This window comes from Podarcis gaigeae, assembly GCF_964106915.1.
Source record: "Podarcis gaigeae genome assembly, chromosome: 5".
Taxonomy (NCBI): Eukaryota; Metazoa; Chordata; class Lepidosauria; order Squamata; family Lacertidae; genus Podarcis; species Podarcis gaigeae.
The window spans coordinates 90,753,484-90,779,160 of record NC_139681.1 but is presented as its reverse complement, the minus strand read 5'-3'; the positions used below and the strand labels follow the sequence as shown (position 1 = coordinate 90,779,160).

The 25,677-nt window shown below is 44.7% G+C and overlaps 1 protein-coding gene across 4 annotated transcripts in view; it reads left to right on the top strand.

The window, feature by feature from the left end:
• PEX5L (peroxisomal biogenesis factor 5 like) overlaps positions 1 to 25,677 on the top strand; it is a 177,951-nt gene that overhangs the window by 38,068 nt on the left and 114,206 nt on the right. The window lies entirely within an intron of this gene.

The following is a 25,677-nucleotide window of genomic DNA, read 5'->3' as shown; positions in this document are numbered from 1 at the left end:
AAGGGATTCTCTAGACATATCGAGTGACATCTATTCCCTTTTCCTATTTAGCAGAGGCTTTGAGAAAGTTTCGGTCTTGGAGTAGATTCTGATTTTTTGATTTAAAAAATTGACTTACGAGCGACTTGAAGATGCCTGCTTTGCACTTTCTGTGGAAGGAGTTAAGAGTCAAATTATTTCCTCTGTAAGCCATCGCGATGGGTGAGATTATTGATTTGTGAGCACACTCGCATCTCTACATAATTGGCCCTAGCCATTGGGGGGGGGGGATTCATTTAGTTCATGTTTTAATGCAGACCTACCTGGTTTTCTCAAACACAGCTGTACTCCAAAATCCACATTGCTCTGAATCTCATGATGTAGTTCTGCGATGAAAGTGTTACATGAAAACTGGTATGCTAGTGAAAACAAAATTAATAACTAACATTAGTGAAAATAATATACACAACTACATTGTATGACAGAAAATGGCTTGCAAAAATACATGCTTCTCATTCCTCCCCCCGCAATATTAAGTTTAGTTATCCACATTTCTACATCAGTTTGAGACTTAAAAGGAAAGTCCTATGAAAATTCACCAGCATTTTAGTGTGAATATCTCCTAATAATACACGTTTGCAAAGCAATTTCCTCTTCTATAATGGATTCTTGTTTGCTATATTCACTAATATATATGTATTTTAATGCATATGCTTCCCCAGTACTTGCATTTTGTACACATTCCTTGACTGAAGAACTGCATTGCAAAATTCAGCGTTGTGTGAATTTCAAGGGATGGCTCTGTTTTGCTTTGTGCATTGTTTCAGGAAGTGCAAATTAGGTAGGTTTCACCTTCCAGAGCGAATTTCGCCCCCATCTCAATTCAGAACGCTTCAAGGCCAAGCTAGGTGTGATGGGGCAGCCACATTTGGGCAAACCTCAGGGTCACATGACTGAAGGAGGGGAGGTAAACTTACCCCTAGACTCCATCAGGTCAAGCACACCAGTTCTGGCACCAAGAGAGGAAACAATATCTCCCCTTGGCAAGCGAGCGATTCGGTTTCCAGGTACCCACTTTTGAGGGAGTAGCAGGACCTTTATGAAGGTCTTAATTTCTACCAAGAGCAAAGGAGTTCTAGGATAGAATGAGGATGCATTGAACTACGTGAGGTCGAGAGATAAGTGGATGGCAGGTTTCACAACCCTGAAGCAATTCTTGCTGGGTCACAGGGGTCCCATGAGCGTATTGTACAGACAAATCCCAAATCCAGATGCTGGAGGAGATGCTATCTAAATTGAGTGCGAGCTAAAAGATCTGGCAACAGAGCCGGGATTCTGTTACACTGAGTGCAGAAATATGGAATGTGCTGCTAGCAGCTTAAAGCCATTAAGAGTGAAACGATTGTTAAGATAAAGCAAGGGAGTTGGCGGCGGGGAAAGGGTGAGGATGGAACAGAGAGTACGGCTGCCAGCTAGATTTTGGTTAATTTTTCATGTGAATTTATTGCTGGGTATAAGAGCGATTGAATTAGGAGGACTGGCAGGAACTAGGCCATGGTAAAAGCTTCCTGCTCTCAGTTTAGCTCTCCGCCCATATGGAGCACGGCCTCAGCTGTCTACAACAGCCTCGCTGCACTTAGATTGTTAGGGCGGCACAGCAAAGTAGCTTGCTTTCCTGCGGTGAGACAGGTGAACGAGAACAAGACTCCCTCTGCTGCCGCCGCTGCCTCTTCTTATTTTTACCCCCCCAAAATTGGGAGTTTACTGGTTTTACCAGGTGATTTCTCTCGGGACGCAATCCCAGGCTGCAGGTGCGATCGGATGCCCTAGCATGCTTCCAAAATATTGCAAGGTAAGCCATTGGGGTTGTTGCTACAAACAAGCGCCTTGGAAAACAAGGAAGGAGGAGAAATGCAGTGCAGAAAGGGAGATCTTGCTGAAAAGTGCATGTCCAAATGGAGGGGTCCTTCTTCATGTGCAATCTCAGTGCAATGGCTTTCCCTAGAAATTCCCTTCTGTAAGGCCTACTTCATATGCTGTTGGGATGGCTTCAAGCCAAGGTTGGTTTGCCTGGTGCCTCCTGGCAGCAGCAGCAGCAGCAGCACTGGGGTTACTGGGAGGAGCAAGGTCTGGGCTGCACTGGTGAACCTACTGGCGAACCTACCTACGCCTGTGGGTGGAGAGCAAATGTACAGTCATTCAGAACTAGTTGCATCAGTTCCCACTGGAAAGAGGCAAGCCTTTTTGAAAACTTCATAGTGGCTTGCCTTTTCTGCAGAATCAAATTCCATAGCAGAAACAGGAAAGCACGCAGCAGGGTACAGGGCATTGTTGGTGTTTGCAATCTCCTTTGGATTGCTGGGTCTGCTCTCTGCTTTCCTCTGCAGTCGTAGCCATGCAGTTCATGTCCAGATTATTAGCTGGGTTGAGTTTTGCTTTTTGTTTTTCCCCCCATAGATTGTTTTTTAAAACCTTCTTAGAGAGTGTATTTGTAAATTTCATCAAAGATAACATTTATAATTCATCTAGCAATTTCAGTCACCTACTAACATAATTTCCACATTTCCCCCTGTTTATTAAGTTTATTTCACTTCCCTGAAGTTATTTCACTTCACTTTCATCATCCAGTTTGATGAATTCCAGCATAGTCTTCCCTAAAGAGAAGATTAAAAATCTGTGCGTGTGGCAGGCAGACAATGGGGGGAGGGGGAGGGTGGGAGTAAATGCTAATAAAATTACATTCTAGTAACATTTAGCAGTAGCTCTAAATAAAAAGAAGGTAGTAATGCAGCTGCTTCAAAAGTTCAGACACCAGGACATGTGGAGTTAAGAGGGTTTTTTACTGCCATTAGCTTTCCATACTGGTGTATGTGCAAACAGCCTCATTGCTTGGAATTAATTCAGTTTGTTTCACTGGTCCTTCTTCAGTACTGTGTAGAGGACTGTTTCAAAAAGTTCAAGGGAGAAGCTTCAGTTGTTCAGGATCTTATTATTTTGCCTATTCTCATTATTGAGAGGGTATGTGAAATTGACTTTAGCACATTGTACTGTTCGTGTTTTTTATAAACAAAAAAAATTCCTTCCAGTAGCACCTTAAAGACCAACTAAGTCAGTTCTTGGTATGAGCTTTTGTGTGCATGCACACTTATTCAGATACGTATCTGAATAAGTGTGCATGCACACGAAAGCTCATACCAAGAACTGACTTAGTTGGTCTTTAAGGTGCTACTGGAAGGATTTTTTTTTGTTTTGACTATGGCAGACCAACACGGCTACCTATCTGTAACGTGTTTTTTATGTGTGTGTGTGTGTTTTAATGAGCGAGTTGGAGATTTATTTTAAATCAGGATTTCCCAAACTTGAGTCTCCAGCTGTTTTCAGGTTTCCCATCATCCCTAGCTAGCAGGACCAGTGGTCAGGGATGATAGGAACTGTAGTTCAAAAACAGCTGGAGACCCAACTTTGGGTCTCTGTTAATTGGATGTAAAATGCAATCCTATGCATGTCTACTCAGAAGTAAGTCCCATTATGTTTAGTGCAACTTACTACTAGGTAAGCATGTGCAATGCTGTTGTTTAAAATATATAGATATAGACATACACGCACAACACTGGTGGGTTAGTGCTGCGAGGCCACTTTAGCTGTGGGGAACAATCGCTGGTAGCACCTGATTTTCTGAGGGAGAAGGAAAGTTACGCTCAAATGGATTTGTTGCTTTAGATTACCCTTTGTTTTAACAATGTGCCTGTGAATCCTTTCTAGGGAAATGCCCATTATCAGTGCTGTTTTTCTAGAAAAAGAGGTGAACACCTCCCTCGTTCTCTTAGAATAGCAAGGGTGCCCACCTGAGAGGTGCTGTAACTGAGTTCCTGTGAGTTCCCCCTTTTTAAAAAAGCTCTGCTCATTATTAAAATGGGTAGGGAATCTGTGTAGGTGTATAAGAAGGGTTTGTACAGCTGGCCACAGTGGAGAGAGGGCCACAGCATTAAAACAAATCTAGTTCTAGGAATTCTAAAGCAGTTTATGAAGTAAATTTAAACCAGTCATCAACTAAACAAGAGTAAGGGGGATCCCACACAATCTAGGTAAAGGTAAAGGGACCCCTGACATTAGGTCCAGTCGTGGACGACTCTGGGTTGTGGCGCTCATCTCGTTTTATTGGCCAAGGGTGCCAGCGTACAGCTTCCGGGTCATGTGGCCAGCATGACTAAGCCGCTTCTGGCGAACCAGAGCAGTGCACGGAAGCGCCGTTTACCTTCCTGCTGGAGCGGTACCTATTTATCTACTTGCAGTTTCATGTGCTTTTGAACTCCTAGGTTAGCAGGAGCAGGGACCGAGCAACGGGAGCTCACCCCATCACGGGGATTTGAACCGCTGACCTTCTGATCGGCAAGCCCTAGGCTCTGTGGTTTAACCCAAAGCGCCACCCACGTCCCTCCCAACACAATCTACTGCACCCCTTTTTACCAACGTCTTATCAGCACAATTAATCATCTTTTTTACATCTTCCAATAAGGAAGGCAATTAGATTCTTAGCTTAGAACAATTTCTTGGTGTTCACATAAGCACATAATAGAAGCTGGCTCTCCACGAGGTTGTCCGACCTATAGAGGGCCATCTCTGGCTTTGCATTTGGGGAGTCAGCCTTGAACTCCAGATGAAATCAGTTGTCCGTGTTCTTTTGTATCAGTTGGTTGCTAGTAGGGAATGGTTTTCAGATGAATGTAAGGTAGCCTTCCTTATATCTACTCAGGATTGGGACAGGAGGGAGAGAGTAGCCAGGTTTCTGCAACATGCAAGAATTCGTGAGGATTCATGAATGCTATACAACACTAACTTAAGTGTTAGATGCAAAGTCTTCCCCCCCCCAGCACCCCGTTATCACTAAAGTAGATGAACAACAAACTCCTTTTTCTGCTAACCATTCTTGTTATACTAATCAAATCTTACTGAACAGTTTCATGTCAACCCACTATAATTACTTGCAGGGCCGGCCTACCCACTAACTGCATGGAGACCTTTGCCTGCTGTTAGGTTTTGAACAGTATTTGCAGCTTCCACAGCAAAAACAGTGGCAGCGCAGGTGTTCTTTGGGGCCACCTCACCCACAGGCAAGGCATTGTTGATTGAAAAGATGGCTCTGAAGAGCTTGGGCTGTCTAAACACCACCACCAACATGAGGAGGAATCAGAGAAGGTTGTGGCACTGGTCTTCAGTCAGCAGAATATTGAGTGCTGCCCCTGATTCCTTGTAGCTATTTAGCATCCTATTTCCTCCATTAGCAAAACTTTGTGATACAATGTACAGTCTTCTTCTTCTTTGTTCTCCCTTGCGTCCTGAGTTCGAGTGTCTTCAAAGCCTATGACACCTTTGGTAAAGGCTTTTCTCCAACTGGAGCGTTCACAGGCCAGTGTTTCCCAGTTGTCAGTGTTTATACTACCTTTTTAAAAATTTGCCTTGAGACAGTCTTTAAACCTCTTTTGTTGACCACCAGCATTGCACTTTACATTTTTAAGTTTGGAATAGAGTAGTTGCTTTGGAAGACGATCATCAGGCATCCACAAAACATGACCAGTCCAATGAAGTTGATGTTGAAGAATCATTGCTTCAACACTGTATAGCTAATCTATCCCTTACATACCCAGTAGGTCACTGTGGTCTATGGGAGAAGTTTCCAAAGATATAAGAAGCGGGGCTTTCCATGTGGCTTCCCCTGTACTGTGGAACAACATTCCTGTCAAGATATGGCAGGCACTTTCTGGAAACAATTAAATACACTTTTGTTCCAAGAAGCTTTCCCAGCTGAATGAAAGGGTCTCTGCCATGGGTGTCTATTTTGAACTGTATTGTGTTGTACAGACAACCCCCCCCATTTACATGGGGGTTATCTTCTGGGTCATTGCACATGTTGGTGGAGTGCGCATAAGCTCGTTCCGCCCCCGTTCCACTATCTTCTGGTGCCAAACAGGACATGCGCATGTGCAGTCGCGTGTGTGTATCAAGCATGCACAAATTGAGAGTTGCTTGCATTTGTTGTTTTGTTTTAAGCATATCTGCTGGTGTGTGTGTTTTCTTAGCTGTTTTTAAAGGGCATCACCTTGAGATGTTTCCATGGAAGGCGATTAATAAGTGTTTATCATTAGCAATAATAACACCCCCCTCATTTTTTCTTCTTCTGGATTTGCAAGTTTCTCCCTTCTTCCATCCTCACAGGCCATTGTCACTTGGAGCTCATCCACACTTTGTGATCTCTAGGCATGGATCTGAGAGGTTTTTCTTTCATCATCCCATTTCCACTCAGAAAAAACCCTTTGTTGAATTGGAATAAGCATCAAACAGGTTTTCCGTGGATTGACATCTGTTCTGATTCAGTAGCAAACAGCAGGTTTGCTGGGTAAAGCGGTGGGAGTCCCATCACGGGACAAACGAAAAACATCTCAGGCCTGAGCCTTCGATTTCTCTTACTGAACTTGGATATTTCTCATTTCAGTGTCTCTCACCTTTTTGGTTCCAATGAAATAGGCTGATTGCAGTCATTTCTCTTCCCCAGTTTAGTAGCTAACGCAGGTTCCCTGGTGTACAGATTAGAACCAAATATATGTTTTCCTCTAGCTTGTGACAAAGGAAACACTCGGCTCACTATAGGGAATTGTGACCGATCACTTGACTTGTTTATGAAGCACAACCTGTTCGTTTTATTTAGATGAAGTCTCAGTAGGTTTGAGAGGCTCTTAGCACGTCCTTAGTTGGTTGCGTTCCATCTCCTGCTATCTTGGATACTTGCTGGTTAGGTTTGAGGTGTGTGTGGTGCAGAGTGGCTGATGTTTTGGGGCTTAGACCTGATAAATGTGGACTCATATTTGTGATCAGGTACATAGCAGCCTTGGGTGGGCTTGGGACAAGGCACTATCAACTGTGGATGGGAGAATCAATGCAGTTCTCATTTAAAGGTAAATCTGCCTAATTTGCTCTTTCTGAAACAATGCACAAACCGAAACACAGCCATCCTTTGAAATCCATACTTCTCTGTTGCTATGCAGTTCTACATCCAAGCGATTTGTGCAAAAATGCAAATCCTAGGATATAGTGTGCATATGTTGGTGAAAATAACATGCAAACGTGCATTATATTAGGGAGAAACGATTTCGCACAAATTTGTATTTTTTGGTAAAATTGCATACAAAAATTTGTAAGTTGGGAGAGATTAGTGCTAAAATGCTGATAATTTTTGTGACCTTTTGTTTTTTAGGGGGAAGCAAACAGATGTAGAGAGGTGGAGAAATAAGTTTAAGATAGGAAAACTGAGACAAACCAAAACTGACAGATTTCCCCACCCCTACTATTGACCCAACCTACCTTGATCAGTTGTTGTGACAGAGAACCAGCCACCCATATTGTGGTTGTTTAGTCGTTTAGTCATGTCCAACTCTTCGTGACCCCATGGACCAGAGCACGCCAGGCACTTCTGTCTTCCACTGCCTCCCTCACTTTGGTCAAACTCATGTTGGTAGCTTCGAGAACACTATCCAACCATCTCGTCCTCTGTCGTCCCCTTCTCCTTGTGCCCTCCATCTTTCCCATATTACTAGAAGACAAATTTTGGTTTGTGACTGAATGTGCAGTCAACAAGCTGCTGCAGCCAGCCACAGCTTTCTGATGAGTACAGTTTGTAGGGTATATCTGTTTGAAAACCCATATTTATTGCATGCACACTTTCTAGTTTTAGATGGGCATTTAAAATATCTTATGTGTGTGCTGGGGGTGGGGGAATGCAGTGAGCGAACTGATCCAAAGTTGTGGAGAATGGACAACTCAACTACCTCCCAATAAGTTCTGCTGTTCCTACTGAAATCCTCTCGTTTCCTTTCCCCTTTGCCTTCCAATTACCTGGAGGAAGGGCTTCTTGTAACTGATTATTCTGCAGTGATCAATATTTTCCCTCACATTTAAGCTTTTGCTCATTGTTTACTATTTTTATGCAAGTGGGACCTGCAACAAAATGCTCCTTTTCAGTCAGCCAACCATGCCCTTTCCCAGGATACTACATTTCACCCCACCTTTCTGGTTTTCTTCCTGTCAAATATCTATGTCAAGAGGAATCCCTCTACTTCCTATGGGATCTAGGGCTGAACTGTGGAGGCAGGCAGATAGATGCGGCCGTCACTCCTTTAGTTTCTGCACAAATGCAGAAAACAATGCATTTGTTCCCATGTGATCATGCTTGCAGTGATGCATGTGAAGCTTATTGAATGCAACATGCCATCTAAAGGATAAGTAATGTGAAAAGATTGTCATTATTGTGATTTCTTACGAAGACACATGCTGTGGCCCACGAAGACACTTCAGTATGATACCAGAGGCCCTCTGTAGATATACACTCACCTGTGACTTTTTTCAGAACAAAAATAACTACTCTCTGGAGGAACCCTGTGGCAGGCTGATTTGCGTGTAGATAGTAGGAACCAGCTGCTCCAGCGTCAGAAAACAAACAGCATCGTTCACCTGGGAATCCTGCTTAGTTCCGCTGCTAAACATTTATTTGTTTCACAGAGATTCTGAGTCTCATTTTCCATCTTAAGCGAGCGCTCAAAATGGCACCGCGTCTGATAAATGATACGGGTGACACGACAAAGTGATAAAATCATAGAGTCATAGAATTGTAGCGCTAGAAGGTGCTCTGAGGGTCATTATCATTGCAGCATTTCTGTGCACTGCCTTAATGGTGTCTTTCGTTTATGCTGCCTTTCATTGAACATCTTCCGCTGAAATATGAAACTGTACCCCCAAAGCATTATAAGCGAAGCAACGTTAATGGGAACCCCAGGATTAAGCTAATGATGGCGATTTTCCTAGGCGAAAAAGATCAGCAAGTATTTTCCTGAATTCCCCTATACCTGTACTGGCCAGTTCACTGGCAGCATCCGCTGGACTGCAGAGAATTTGACACCTGGAGTTAAATAACATTGGCTATGGGATCTGAGAGAGAAGGCTTGTCACCAGAACACGGATGGTTGTTGAGTTGAAGGGTTTAAGTCATAGGTTTGTGTAGAAAATGCATAATTGAATTTGCATGCAATTTTTGTGTGTGAACATAGACATTCTGATTGGACTTATTGGAAAGCTGAGAGGGAGTTATTGCACTCTCCCTGCTCATCAGAGGATCAGTCTGATGACCAGGGTATGGGGCAGTTTGCACCCCCATCAGGGTGCTGTGGTAAGTGAAGTGTAAACATCAAGAAAAAATGTCAAACTTGTTTTTGTTTTTTTTAAAAAAATACTTTTTCTTGCCACCATCAAAATTGGTAGGCACTTGCACTGGCGGCAACAGTAAAAAAAAATTTCCTGGGAGGCTGGATGAAGCCCCCAAATTGAGGATTTGCTACCCTGGATCTAGAGAGTCACAGATTAACCACCTGTTTTTAAATGAGCAATTTGTAGTTGTCTGTTGCATCAGTTGGGCAAAATAATGGAATGTGGGATGAGGTTTACTTCTCAGCGAATAATCTGATATAACAATACAGATTGCATACTGTTCCTTATATTTATACACACACACAAAGCTTGATTCATTTTTTTTTAAAGCTAACATTTAGAAAAGGCTCCTGGAATATCCTTTAGGAGGTTAGGTCCCCTTGTTGGCCACAGCTCTCTGTGGGAGAGATTCCAAAGTATATTAGATATTGCCCCTACAAATGTCAGATGCCAGCAGCGCCCTTGGTTAGTAGAGGAGGCCTCCTGCTGAAACCCAAGACTTTTCTCTCGGCTGTTTGCTGGCAGAAGTTTTCTAAAGGGCAACTCTCTCGCTTGAAGCCATTCATAGCGGCCTCAGCGCATGTGGTTTTGAAGTATCCGGCCTTTCTTCTCAGCTGGAGGCTTACAGAAGAGTCGCAACCAGGAGTGGTTCATGTGTTAGTGCAGAGCTTTCCAAACTGTTCTTGTTGGGGACACACGTTTTAGACGTGCATCATTTTGTAACACAGTCATTCAGTTTTACTAGCAAATCAGAGGTGAAACTGACCCCTTTCCAGTGTGGGGAGTGTTTGCGTGACACACCTACACACTGCAGCCGACACACTAATGTTTCATGACGCATAGTTTGGAAAGCTCTGTGTTAGTGGGACAGAAAACTGGGGCTCAAGCTGCCAATCATGCTCACCCCATTTCGATCAGATTTACGATCTTCTTTGCAGGATCGAGCTCAGAGGAGGACAGCTGTGTTAGTTTCCAAAAGAAGCCAGCTGTGTGTAGCCCCAGTATGTAAGGCACTTCTTCTTCTTCTTCTTCTTCTTCTTCTTCTTCTTCTTCTTCTTCTTCTTCTAAAGAAGAGGACATGTGAGGGGTGGAGTGAAGGAGATTTAGGTCACATCCATACCACACACTATTAAAGTAAACAGCTTCTGCTGAAGAATATTAGTTTACTGTTATGTTCTGAAGTTCTCACCCTGGGCCAGCAGGGGGATACTGTAGATAGTTTTTTTCTCAGGTCCGCATATGCAAATAAGGAATTGAAAGTGACGTTCAGTGATTGGATAGTTACTGAAAGTTGTTACTGTTGCCATGTAGTTGAGCTCTATATAAGCAGGTTGGCTGAACCCTTCAGCCCTGTTCTGTTCTGGCCTGTGAATAAACAAGAGCTGTTTGAAGAATCACTGTGTCATCTGATATGTTCACCCACAACTTAACATTTACCCCTCACAAAGCTGCACTTCCCAGCACCCTTGGAAAACTACAGTTCCCGGGATTATTCGGGGGGAGCCATGTGTATTAAATGTGGAGTGTGGGTGTGACCTCAGTCCTGGATTTGTAAGGGAGCCTGTGTGTCAGTAAAGGCATGGGGAATTCACCCAGTAGCAAGATAACTGGACTGACTCTTGATTGCATAGATGTCAATAAGTACCTGAAAGGTCAGAATCAGGTTCTGAGTCTTCCCTGCAGTGGCCTGCAGGTCATTCTCTCTAGGACTGAAAGCCTCTGACAAGTGGCATAAACAGCATTTATGAAATCAGGCTCCGTCCATATTGTGCGCAAGCTCATGTATGAACAACCCTTTTGAGAAGTGCGCCGAAAGCAAAGGAGATGCAAATAGTAAACTGTGAGTAATTACAATGCAGCCAGGCAAAGCAGAAGCAAAGTAGGTATTGCAGGACTATCATCTAATATAATTACACTACAGAAAGAAGAGAAATGCAAGCATGTTCATGCATTTGTAAACCCCAGGGGCTTACAAAACAGCAGACTTAAATTTCATGGCTCTGTGGGTTAGCCTTACTAGGCAGCATTTGTTTCCAGGGATGCTTTTGTTTAAAGTTCCCTCTTAACCAAGACCATCAGGATACATAAGAGAATGGATGGCACCTTATTTTTGGAAATTGCAGCATTATGCAACACACGCAAGCCTTCTCTTCTCCTTCCCTCCTAAATGAAGCAGCTCTGGTATATGCCATGTTTTAAGTGATTTTGGATTTGTCCGCCTTGTGTTCGCTGAATAGCCATGGTATTTTATCAGAGACTGATTTTTGGTGTTGTGCCAGCCTGGGGAAACACCTTGCCTCCATGTCCCAGGCGGGGTGTTCCGTCCCACAAAGGCACCCGACCTTGAAGGTAAACATCATTATCAAGCAAAGAAAAATCAAGAGATGTCGTTCCTTGCATAAATTGTCCCGATCTTTTATCCCACCCCTCTGTAATCCCACCGCTATTCCTGCAGGTGTGAATGCCTCTATACTTTTATATAGGGATGTCGTGCCTCTAGACCAGGCATAGGTGAACTCGGCCCTCCAGATGTTTTGGGACTACATCTCCCATCATCCCTAGCTAACAGGACCAGTGGTCAAGGATGATGGGAGTTGTAGTCCCAAAACATCTGGAGGGCCAAGTTTGCCTATGCCTGGTCTAGACCTTGAAGCCATTGTGTACCTTCATGGTATTTGGCACATGACATACAGAACTTTCCAAATGACTTTTAAACACCTCCCCAACCCGCCCAGTTAATCAATTTGTACGGTAGTCAAAATGCAATTTTAGGGACTTATTAACATCCATATAATTAACCTTAGTTTTCCCAGCTGCCTCTCTTTTAATTAAATTCACAGATAGGAATCAAACTGCCCTTTAAAAGCAGAAAGTTCCTTAATTATTTTCTGCATTAATTAGCAGACCGGTAGGCTTTTGTTATATACATAGTCGAATCACTATGCTTTGTAAACAAGTTCCATGAATGCGATGCATTGGAATTACTGCAGTGATTAGTGATGAGGGTGGAGTCCGAAAAATTCAGGCGGGTACAGAATTTCATGGGTTTTCTCCCCACTTCCTTTAGAGTTGGACCCTTAAGTTCTCCAAACTAAGGGCATCCAATGTTGTACCCTCCCGATGTTGTCGGACTACGACTCAGTGGCGTAGCGTGGGTTGTCAGCACCCGGGGCAAGGCAAGTAATTTGTGCCCCCTAACCCGTGGATTTGCACCCCCTAACCCTAACCCCCAGATGTTGCGCCCGGTGTGGCTGGCCCCCCCTGCACCCCCACGCTACGCCACTGCTACGACTCCCATCAGCGCTAGCCAGGATGGGCAACGGTGGGTAGAGAAAAGCCCACCCACCCCTTATTACACTAGAACACATGGGCATCCAGTGAGGTGGAATGTTGGGAGATACAGGGCAGATAAAAGGAAGTGCTTCTTTACACAGGGCAAAGTTGCACCAGGGAACAGGAGGCAGTGATGGCCACCAGCTTGAATGTCAGGGACTGGATGGATAAGACGAAGTGGTGGGAGCTCCAAAGATGACACCTTCAAGCCTGGATCCTGGGGGTGGGACACTGAGGAGCAGTCAGCAGAAGGGGCGAGCTGGGAGCTGATAGAAGCAGGAGACTTGAGTGATCAAGGGTGGTTGGGAAACCACCGAGACCACATAACACTGGTCTTGAAAGACCTACATTGGCTCCCAGTACGTTTCCAAGCACAATTCAAAGTGTTGGTACTGACCTTTAAAGCCCTAAACGGCCTCAGCCCAGTATACCTGAAGGAGCGTCTCCACCCCATTCGTTCTACCTGGACACTGAGGTCCAGCACCGAGGGCCTTCTGGTGGTTCCCTCACTGCGAGAAGCCAAGTTACAGGGAACCAGGCAGAAGGCCTTCTTGGTAGTGGCAACCGCCCTGTGGAACGCCCTCCCACCGGATGTCAAAGCGAAAAACAACGACCAGACTGTTAGAAGACATCTGAAGGCAGCCCTGTTTAGGGAAGCTTTTGATGTTTGATGCATTACTGTATTTTAATATTTTGTTGGAAGCCGCCCAGAGTGGGTGGGGAAGCCCAGCCAGATAGGTTGAGTATAAATAAATAAATTATTATTATTATTATTATTATTATTATTATTATTATTATTATTAGGAGAAGGAGAAGGAGGACCCTCCAGGACAGGATTAGAAGCTGAGAGTCACAGTGTACGGGCAGACAGTCCCCGTCCTGATGACTCTCCTCCCCCTCTGACCCCTCGCTTTAGGAGGGTCCTGCATGTTGCTGAGCAATGTCTCAGACAGGCCCAGAGGAGGAGTCCACCCCCTCGATGTAGCCTCCGCCTGCTTGGGTGGGATCCAGAGTGAAAAGCTAGAGGGGGAATGGGGTGCCTAGAGCTTAGCTTCAGGAACGCCTCTGTTGAGTGAAGGCGAACCAGGGACACTGCTGTGTTGTTTTCTGCTAGTAAAAAGCGAATTGCATTCCGTGCCTTCTCTCTCTCTCTCTCTCTCTCTCTCTCTCTCTCTCTGTGTGTGTGTGTGTGTGTGTGTGTGTGAGAGAGAGAGAGAGAGAGAGAGAGAGAGAGTCAAAACAAAATAAAAAAATTCCTTCCAGTAGCACCTTAGAGACCAACAAAGTTTGTTATTGGTATGACCTTTCGTGTGCATGCACACTTCTGAAGAAGTATCTGAAAAAGTGTGCATGCACATGAAAGCTCATACCAATAACAAACTTAGTTGGTCTCTAAGTGAGGAGATTTCACCCCTCCCATATCCAAGAATCTGCTTATGTTCTCTGCTGATTCTCCAGAGAGGAGGGGGCGGTTTCTGCTCTCTACTTATTCCGCTCCAGCCTCACATCAAAGAGAGAGAGAGAGAGAGAGAGAGAGAGAGAGAGAGTGTGTTAGAGAGAGATCATGTGTAAAAATAAGGTTGCTGCTAAGAGCAGCTGCAGACACTCAGTGCAGTTCAGCATTTTTCGTTCAGACCTCATTTAGCTCTGTACATAGTTGTGTATTATAGTTGTAGATAGAATAAAGAAGATATTCTACAGAGCTGGTCTCTGAGTCGTTTATGCTCTGCTATACTCTGCTGTGCGACGACTGTCTTCTTGTGGAAGTGAATCCGGTGCTCACAGCTCTAAGCTGTGAGTCCACAGCTCTTTGACCAGTTCCTGTGCAGAAGGTGGTCTCTGGAAGTGCTACCCAGCTCGCCTAGCCCAGTCGGGGCTGAAGTGTGTGAGTCCAGTTGGTGGCACTGGCTCAAGGGTGATGCTGACACTTCAGGTGCTATTGGAAGGATTTTTTTTAGGATGGCTTTAGACATAGGATTTAAACTAATTCAAGGAGAAGAAGGCTATTGAAGGCTACTAGTCATGATGGCTACATTCCACCTGTGGAATCTGTGCCTCTGGATGCCAGTTGCTTGAAATTACACGTGTGCAGAGTGCTGTTGCCTTCAAGCCCAGCTTTGTACTTCTCTTGGCACCTGGTTGGCCACTCAGAGGACAGGATGCTGAACTAGATGGACATAACGGACCTGCCAATCCTCAGAGGAGGGTGCCCATAGCATCTCTGCATGAGTCACAGTGCTGGACTTGCCTCCCTTTGATCAGGAAGCATGCCCAGTACAGGGATTCACACAGAAGTATTGGGAAGTGGTGCCCTTGAGGGTAAGCAGTTTTTACTCTTAGGGCCCAAACAGACATGCATGCATGCTATACATTCAAAGCACCTTCCCCTTCCCCACCAAAAGAATAATGGGAACTGTAGTTTAGCTCTCAGAGATTTATAATTCTCAACACCCTTAATAAACTATAGTTCTCAGCAGTGTGGAAATATGCTTTAAATGTGCTTTAAATTTATGGTGTGTGCACAGCTAATGGAAACTTCCCTCCTTAACTAATAATTTAAGCCTTTAGGTAACTTTCAGCCTACTCTGGCAGTAGAGAAAGAATTAACGTCCCCTTCCCTATTTGGTGTTAAAATGGGGAGGAGACACATTAAATGCTGCCATGTGTTTAATGTCACACCTGTTTTTGACCCTTACAGACTCTAAAAGTAAATATTTTCAAGCAGGCTGACAATTTTAAATCAGAGAGGGAAAGAAATCCAGAGTTTGGCAGCTGGAGTTTAGTCTGAAAGGAGCTTGCAAATGAGACCTCTTCATATTTGGCAGATCTTGAAGGCTTTCAAAGTCTCTTTTTTGTCTTGTGGTTCTCAACCGCACACAGACTTTTTGCTTCTTATTCATTGCCCTTAGGTCTGGGAACTTTTGCCACTGGCGTTGTAATGTCACGAATTTTACAGAACATGTGTTTAGACATCACATGTTTGCTCTCTGGAAAGGGTTTTTTTCCTTCTTTTTTTGCAGAGTCATGCCTAACTGAGCAGCTGCCAAAGGGCAGGTACTGTGTGCTGGATTCTGAGGACAAATTGTGCGTTTTCAGTTTCCCAGCTGCTTATTCTTTCTCGGGGAAGATAAATTAAACTCCCTGCTTCATCTCTAGACGAGCTCACGTTTGTTGCCTACTTGCAGGCGAGATTGTAGAATTTCACTGACACACCTCTTTAGGGAGAGAGAGGCTTTCATAGAATCACAGAACTGTAGAGTTGGAAGGGACCCCAGGGGTCATCTAGCCCAACCCCCTGCAATGCAGGAATCTCAACTAAAGCATCCATGACAGATGGCCATCCAACCTCTGCTTAAAAATTTCCAAGGAAGGAGAGTCTGCAACCTACGGGACTGCCTCTCTTGGTATGCCCCGCAGAGGACCTTAAGGTCCACAAATGACAACATTTTGGAGGTCCCAAGCCACAAGGTGGTTAGATTGGTCTCAACTAGGGCCAGGGCCTTTTCAGTACTGGCCCCGACTTGGTGGAACGCTCTGTCACAAGAGACCAGGGCCCTGCGGGACTTGACATCTTTCTGCAGGGCCTGCAAGACAGAGCTGTTCCGCCTGGCCTTTGGTTTGGACTCAGTCTGACCCTTATGTTTCCCTCCCCTTATGGTTTTGATCAATGGGCTACTTTTAAAATGAGGCTGCATTTTAAATTGCATTTTAACCTGTACAGTGGTACCTCGGGTTACATACGCTTCAGGTTACAGACTCCGCTAACCCAGAAATAGTGCTTCAGGTTAAGAACTTTGCTTCAGGATAAGAACAGAAATTGTGCTCCGGCAGCGCAGCGGCAGCAGGAGGCTCCATTAGCTAAAAAGGTGCCTCAGGTTAAGAACAGTTTCAGGTTAAGAACGGACCTCAGGAACGAATTAAGTACTTAACCCGAGGTACCACTGTATTTTAAATTGGTTTTTTCCCCTATTATGTTTTTACTGTAATTTTACTGGTGTTAGCCACCCTGAGCCTGGCTTTGGCCAGGGAGGATGGGGTATAAATAAAATGTATTATTATTATTATTATTATTATTATTATTATTATTATTATTAACCTCCCAAGGGAGATCATTCCATTGTCAAACAGCTCTTACTGTCAAAAAGGTTTTCCATATGTTGAGTTAGAATCTCCTTTCTTGTAACTTGAAGCCATTGGTTCGAGTCCTACTCTTCCAGAGCAGGAGAAAACAAGTTTGTTCCCTCTTTCATGTGACAGCCCTTGAGATATCAAATCTCCTCTCAGTCTCCTCTTTTCCAGGCTAAACATACCCAGCTCCTTCAACCGTTGCTCCTGCTAACAGGATCGCCACCTAGACGGGATGAATTGGCCCTACTTGAATTTTACCCTTGGGCGTGGTTTCCAGAATTTGAGGGTGAAAAAACGGGGTGGGGGGCAGAGCCATTCCCCCCCTTAAATGCAAGCACACTTGAGCTGTGGTGGTTCACAAATAGTTACAGCCTTTCATCTCTGTAGGCTTGATAACTCCATTGGAGGCCTGGAGGCCAATTCATTAGGCAGCTGTCTGCTGATGCGCTTAGCGAAAGTGTGTCTCAGATTTATTTGGGTTTGCCACTATACAGTGGTACCTCGGGTTACATACGCTTCAGGTTACATATGCTTCAGGTTACAGACTCCGCTAACCCAGAAATAGTGCTTCAGGTTAAGAACTTTGCTTCAGGATGAGAACAGAAATTGTGCTCCAGCGGTGCAGCAGCAGCAGGAGGCCCCATTAGCTAAAGTGGTGCTTCAGGTTAAGAACAGTTTCAAGTTAAGTACAGACGAATTAAGTATTTAACCTGAGGTATTTAAGTATTTAAGTATTTAACCTGAGGTACCATTGTAAAGGTCTTGGGAGGCAGTTATTTATCTGATAGGATACTTGACTAATTGGTCCTGAGGATCTGGACAGAACCCAGGAAGGGTTATCCCACATAGGACAACTTGAGAAGAAAACCACTTTGAGGAGTTTTTAACAATCAAGAGGTGCATAAATTTAACGAAATAAATAATAAAAATAAATAATAAACGGGGGGGGGCGGGAATAGTTACAGCATCACATGAGGCTGCTGTCTTTGCTTGAGCTGAGAGAGCTGTGCCCTATAAATTAGAAGTGGGGACTCTTTTCAGCTCAAGGGCCACTTTCCCATTCTGGGCATCTTTGCAAGGGCCACGTGCCATTGGTGGGCAAAGCAGAAATGTGAATTTTGCCTTTCTACAACAGGGTAGTTTCTACGCATACTCAAACACCTCTTTGTCCTCCATCCAGGCAAACAAAAGTCATTACTGGAGTTGAAGGACACATTCTAGCCAAGCATGAGTGCTTGGTGGAGTTGCAAAGCAAAGGGTCCAATAAGGGATGTAGCCTGGTAAGAGGGGATGTGTCTGTCTGTCTGTCTGGAAGGCTGCCTTTGCTCCCTGGGCCTGATATTCCCCTTTATTGCTATGAATACAGGTGCATGTGTTCTGTGCTTCACAGCTCTACCCTTTAATAACGGGTTGTGCGTAGAAATATAGAATTGTAAACTTGCAAAGGAACGTGAGGATCATCTAGTCCAACGCCCTGCAATGCAGGAATCTGAATCTGAATTTATCTTTTATTTCCCTTCTCTTCCTTCCCCCTCCCCTTTTATGAAGATCACCCGCTCTGAGACCCCACAGCTAATTCTCCCCTGACTTCCTCGCTGGCTCAAGTAGGACCAATTCAGCCAGCTAGCCCTGGGGATTATCTAATTGATTTTTTTATTTTTATTGTTATTCATGTTTTTTATACTGTATTTTATGTTGCTTTTATAATTAAGTGTTTTAAAGTGTTTTAAATTTGTTGTTAGCCGCCCTGAGCCCAGTTTTTGAACCGGGAAAATGCATTATTATTATTATTATTATTATTGTTATTGTTATTATTATTATTATTTGTTCAAGGTGGCTTATAACAAGAAGAAAACACAACTACAACACAACAAAAGTAGTCATAAGCACAGATCCCAGTCTTCTTCTGCTAACTTATCTGAAGGCAGCCCTGTTGAGGGAATTTTTTAATGTTTGATGTTTTATTGTGTTTTTAATATTCTGTTGGGAGCCGCCCAGAGTGGCTGGGGAAACCGAGCCAGATGGGCAAGGTATAAATAAATTATTGTTGTTGTTGTTGTTGTTGTTGTTGTTATTCATGTGGGGCTGCTGCAACTGTAGGCAGATGAACTGGGAGTGATGAATAGCTCCTCCATGGTGAACCTGCACCATCTCTGGACCAATGAAGGAGCATTCCCTCCACAAAGGAAGTGAAGGGAAATAATTTGTCCTCGGGTCCTTTGGGGGGGGGGATGTTTCACCTTTAGGAGAAAGAATTCTGTACCTGCTCAGAGGTGCCCTGCCTGAGATACCAAGCTTTGGGCTCTGCATAATCTCGATTGTGTGACTTCACAGTGGCGACTTCATCCTTCACTGCACTAAATAATGTATAGCAACGGAGAAAAGAGAGATGCTTAAGCTTTCTGGAATCAGGAACTTTTAATAGCATGATGGCTTCAACGCTGAGAACGCTTTAAGAACCATTTCTCATTACGTGAAAATTCCCGTCAGTGCTGTTGTGTTCTTTTTCCTTTTTGTCCTCTCTGTTTAATGATACAGTAACATTAGAGGTCTTATTTTTCTTTTGAGATACACAGACACCTGACTGTGAGTTGGCTGTTTTATTCAAAGGCTCCCCGTGGCTGCTCCCGCTGAAGGAGAACAAAGCTGCCATAGAAAACAACCGCATATGGCATATCCAGTACAGAGTGGAAAATTAATAATGGATAAATAATTCAGGGTGGGCATAAATGGGGTGAATGTACCAAGACCAGAGGTGCCTGGCTCCTGCTATCATGCCACACAAGCAAATAAAGCCAGCATCAGGTGGAGAAATCAGTGTCTTGAGAAGCTTTAAAGGAAAAGTTTCTAGCTTTTGAAAAGAAGTTTGAAAGTGAGCCATGCCTGGTGCAATCTCACTTTGTGTCTGTTTGCGTTTGTGTGTTAGCAGTGCAGATGGAGGGTGGTTTTGTTTGGTCTGCAGTTTTAAGAAAAGCAACCTAATTTTCATCCCCAAGACTAGTAGGTGCATTGCAACGCAACTTATACTTTGGAATTTGCTCGGCTCCGAATTGTGCGATGCCGCCCCCAGCTCAAAAAAGTACCAAAATGTATCTGGAAAAAATGCTTATTTAGAAATGCATACGTTGAGGCAAAATAGATATTTAAAAGTGTCATTTGTGTTAAAATACTATTTAAATATTCATTTAATCTTAAATTTTTGTGCAGATTGGGGGGGGGGTCAGAGATTTATATGGAAATGGAATGGAACAGTTTTATGAATGAATGCATGTAATTGACACGAATTGGAACTAGACTGAGCCTTCCACCCTTGGTAGGTTTTCTGGCATGCAGCTGATGGGATACATCGGTTGTTTGCAAAGCTCTGTGCACCATGATTAGCAGAGTCAACTTTGCAAAAGAACAGAAACTTCAATAATTTCATTATAGGAAACTGACATAAACCAGGTTTGTGTCAGATGGCTGCCAAAACACCCATTCATCTTTAACCCAACACTTTGAAGCTCTTGGAAGCCGCCCAGAGTGGCTGGGGAAACTCAGCCAGATGGGCGGGGTATAAATAAATTATTATTATTATTATTATTATTATTATTATTATTATTATTATTATTATTATTATTTTGAATTCCCAGACTCATTGACATCTGCTGAGGATGTAGTTGTCCTCCAAAATCTGTCTGCACTAGCTCTGCATTCGCACTAGCGCTGATCTGCTGCTCTTCCCATAATACTACTTTCATTCTCGATAGCAACTATATGGAATCACTGCAAGGGTCAAAAAGAGAAAAGGCTAATAATCTGCAGGAGACTCTGCTAACTCCAGTGTGAATCACCAGCGCTAATACCAGTAGAGGCATGTCATTTCCCCTCTGGGATCCCTCCTTTCTTCTTTTCCCTGCACAGGCAGGTGAGATTAAAGTCCTGGAATTAGTCGCTTCGTGTGGAGAGGTGAGAGCCTGCCATTTCAGAATGGCTTGATTATCTCAGGATGTGTTCAAAAGGAAAAACACATACAATTTCCTGCCAGAAATTGTTTTGTTCAGGTTGCTTCCTTAATGCTGGCAACTTTCTGCAGAGTGGAAAAGCCACTGTTCCACTTTTCAGTAAGAAGAGAAATGCAACATTGTTCACACACACACACACACACACACACACACAGAGAGAGAGAGAGAGAGAGAGCACAGTTGTACAATGGTTTGATTTCACCCCCAGAAGCACACTCCATTGTCTCTCGAGACAGATGGATGCCAACAATAACAAAGGAAATGGTAGCACTGATGATTGGTTTCTGTTTTATCTATAAGGTAAAGGTAAAGGGACCCCTGACCATTAGGTCCAATCGTGACCGACTTTGGAGCTGCAGCGCTCATCTCGCTTTACTGGCCGAGGGAGCCAGCGTACAGCTTCCGGGTCATGTGGCCAGCATGACTAAGCCAATTCTGGCGAACCAGAGCAGTGCAGGGAAATACCGTTTACCTTCCCGCTGGATCAGTACCTATTTATCTACTTGCACTTTGATGTGCTTTCGAACTGCTAGGTTGGCAGGAGCAGGGACCGAGCAACGGGAGCTCACCCCGTCGCGGGGATTCGAACCGCCAATCTTCTGGTCGGCAAGTCCTAGGCTCTGTGGTTTAACCCATAGCGCCACCCTGACCTATTCCAGAGAACATATCTTAGGGTTGCCATATCTTGAAGAGCAAAAAAGAGGACAGCTCGGGCTGGCAGCGGCCACAGCGTGCAGAACAGCTTGAGCCCGAGCCTGAGCTCCGAGCCCCAACCCACTCCCCAAAATAAAACCCAAACATTTCCTTTAAAATGTAAAGAGGACATGTCTGGGTTTTCCTGGATGCATGGCAACCCTACATATCGACACCGGTCAGGACCAGCCTTGAACTTCAGCAGTCACCCAGGTCTGGGAGCCCAGCTCTGTGCTAAATGCTGAAAAATCTCATAAGTAAGTGGGATCTTTTCCTGGAATGTGAACCTCTGCAAGGTAGCAATAATTATCCTTTGATCACCTAGCGTCTGGTACCCAGTCTAGGGTGAACATGTACAAAAAAAGGCTTCAGGACCTCTAGCAAGTGTGCCGAAGGGGAAACTGCAGCCAGAGCTTATCTGCAGACATTACCTTTCCTACAAAAAGTGTTAAAGGTGCAGAAGCCATGGTCCCTTTTGCATTTGACCACACTAATCCAGCAATGAGCTGAACATGAGCCATTGTTATTAGCATCACCAAGATGCATATTCCTGTGTACCATACCTGGTCTTCCAGGAATATTGAGCTGTAGAAAGAAAGGGCGTGTGGAGATTTGTTTCAATACACTGAGTGATTGAGGATGTCCGGCCAGTTCCTATCACTGTGTAAGAAGTGATATAATCATTATATTCAGTACCTAAGCAGCATACAGCCTTTGTGCTTCCTACTTCTGTTAGAATAACCAGAATATTCAGAGGCTTCTCGCAATTCCAATGTATCTGCAATAGGTGAGAGCTGTTGTTTTTAATTGGGTCCCCTCTAACTGGCCCTTTGGTTTCTGTTATGTCAGGGGTCAGCAAACTTTTTCAGCAGGGGGCCAGTCCACTGTCCCTTAGACCTTGTGGGGGGCCGGACTATATTTCGGAACGAAAAAAATTCCTATGCCCCACAAATAACCCAGAGATGCATTTTAAATAAAAGGGCACATTCTACTCATGTAAAAACACGCTGATTCCCGGACCGTCCGTGGGCCGGATTGAGAAGGCGATTGGGCCGGATCTGACCCCCACGCCTTAGTTTGCCTACCCTTGTGTTATGTCATGGCACTTTATTTGCCTGACAAATACTTTTCATTTTCATTTAGGCTAGCCTAAAGATAGGACGTGTGCCAAAAACACTGATAAGTCTTGACGTTTCTTTGGAAGTTGCCACTTAAGTTATATAAAAAAAATGGTTGAGGTGGGGATAAATGACTCTTGAAATGTCTACCCTCATTATTTCTTCCCCGTGCAAACAATTAGAAACAGCCAGAACACACTTCGTTTGCTCTGAGGAAACTTTTGGATTTAGTGGAAGAGTGCCACGTCCCTGGAGGGGTAAATCTGTAAATGCTCGAGTAAAGGCATTCCCTCTGCTTCAGTAAATTTCGAGACTTGCTGGGTTATCGGTGGAATAAACCCCCTGTGAGGAGCACTGGAAACTTTTCTGAATAAATCTTGAATTCTACACACACTCTTGAGTGATTGTAAAAGGCACTGTTCTCTAATAAGTCTTCAAATGTTTGCGCGAGGCAATTTTCACTTGGAGATGTTTATATGGGAAACGATTCACAAATGGGATCAAATAAATGAATGAATGAGTAAAGTAGGTTGCCATGAGTAGCTGCGGCATGTAGTCTGAGGGGTGTGTCCAGAGATCCCTTGACTCACCCCAAGGCACAACTCTCGAAATCTGAACGGCAGATTCCAACGCAGGATGCAGCTTGCAGTTTTGCAAAGGGAGAAGGTCCTAGGGAGTCAGGCCCCCTTGGCCCATTGATCTCAGGAGTCTCTTCAATGACTGGCAGTACGTCTCCAAGGTTTCAGGCAGGGTTCTCTCCCCGCACTACCTGGAAATGTTGCCAAGGATTGAAGCCTTTGTGTACAAAGCAGGAACTATGGCCCTTCAGGCACTGCATTCCCCTCACACAGCCCTGCCAGATGTGCTGCACTGCATACATTCATGGAGGGAGAAAGGTTGTTTTCTGCTGCTCCAGAGAAGCGGACACGGAGCAATGGATCCAAACTACAAGAAAGAAGATTCCACCTAAACATTAGGAAGAACTTCCTGACAGTAAGAGCTGTTTGACAGTGGAATTTGCTGCCAAGGAGTGTGGTGGAGTCTCCTTCTTTGGAGGTCTTTAAGCAGAGGCTTGACAACCATATGTCAGGAGTGCTCTGATGGTGCTTCCTGCTTGGCAGGGGGTTGGACTCGATGGCCCTTGTGGTCTCTTCCAACTCTATGATTCTATGATTCTATGATTCTATGATTCTATGTTTGTGCCAGCACTGCACATGAATAAAGTGCCCACCCATCCTTTGGACAGCTCAGACGCTTCTCCCAAGGGACAGTTGACCTTCTAGGATGCACTGAGCCCTCAGTTTCTTGCTGCCTTGGCCACATCAGTCTTCTTCCACCCCAAGGTCTGCTGCAGCAGTGCTTCAGCCAAAGTCCAAAGAAAAGAAAAAATTGCCGTTGTTTCCCAAAGAGAAACACAGTCCCATAGAGAGAACTATAAGGGCTTCTTCACATAGTTTGTTGAGGTGACAGCTCTCTTGCGATAAGGATTTTGGTATGCTTGTTTCCATTATCAGACGGTGCATTTGTTCGATCTAGCAATCTGCGATTGGCATTTTACTTTCCCCATCTTATCCTGATGTGACTCAGCCCAAAGATACTGTTCCTTGAAGAATGACTCACCTGGAAGAGCCACAGAGAGGGGGCTTTCATTGTTCACGCTAGGAATGAGCTCACAATTGCAGGCGCATCCTACCAGTGTTGGATCAGGTCAAAGGCCCATCTCGTCCTGCATCCGGTTTCCATTGTGGCCAACAGCAGAACTTAGGACCAGACTGCAACAGAGCTCTCCCCACTTAAGTATTGTGTGGGCACAATGTAGGTGACCCCTGATGTACCCTGACTGTCTGCAGTTCTCCATGGTTTTAGGCAGGGGTCTGTCGCAGCCCTACCTTGAGTTGGCATGGATTCTGTAAGTGAAGTGTAAGGACTTATCCACACTTCTTGTTGTCCCACTGCTTTCCCCCAGGGAAAACTGCTGTTTCGCTCTCAATCGGAGCAAAGCCACTCCCGACATCAGGAGGGGGGTTTGCGGGCTCACGCCCCACCATCGTTCGCGCGGGGCTGGCTGCGGCCCCGCGCGACTAGGGGAATCCTCGGGCTGCGCCATACCCTGGGCCAGCCAATCGGCTGGCTGCAGGGGTGGGGCTTGGGTCATTTAAGGTCGGCGCAGCCCGAGAACGCCGGAGCAAATGGCAATTCTGGTTTCCACCAGATTGCCATTTGTTCTGATCTTTTCCCTTGGAAATGAGTGGGGCACGGGGGAAACCACTCAGACCCATGCCTAGAAAGTGCGAACCAAGCAGAAAACTGCTCGGACCTGTGCTTTCTAGGGGCAGCACAAATGAACGTGTGACGGAGCCCTGAATATAGCTCTTGGTTTCCTGTATTCTTTTGAAAGAAAGTACTTCTTCAAAAAGGGACGCGGGTGGCGCTGTGGGTTAAACCACAGAGCCTAGGGCTTGCCAATCAGAAGGTCAGCAGTTCGAATTCCCGCGACGGGGTGAGCTCCTGTTGCTCGGTCCCTGCTCCTGCCAGCCTAGCGGTTCGAAAGCATGCCAGTGCAAGTAGATAAATAGGGAAGGTAAATGGCGTTTCCGTGCGCTGCTCTGGTTCGCCAGAAGCGGCTTAGTCATGCTGGCAACATGACCCGGAAGCTGTACGCCAGCTCCCTCGGCCAATAAAGCTACTAGCCATGATGGCTATGCTGTGCCTCCACAGTCAGAGACAATAATGCTTCTGGTCGCAGGAGGACAGAGGGCTCTTATGTTCGAATCCTGCTTGCAGGCATCTGGCTGGCCACTGTGAGAACAGGATGCTGGCCTAGATGGGCCATTGTCCTCATCTAGCAGGGGTCTACTTATGTTCTTATATATCTGCTTTTCAAATGCTTTTTTCTTAAGTAATACGGCAAGGACCTCCAATTCACAAGGTCTTGGTGGTTGGCATTAAAAAAATAAAATAAAAATAAACCTACTTTGTTATAAATCCCAATTTGCATCCCACAGCAAGTAGTTTATTAGTGTTGATTTTCTCAGGAGCTGACATTACTCCATGCACTGTGGCCTGCAAAGTTATAATGAAACACATGCAAGGGTTCCCTGCTTGGGTATCATTTTTCTTTTGCAGAGCAGATGACACCTGGGATATAAGAGGTCAGTTTAATGAGAGTA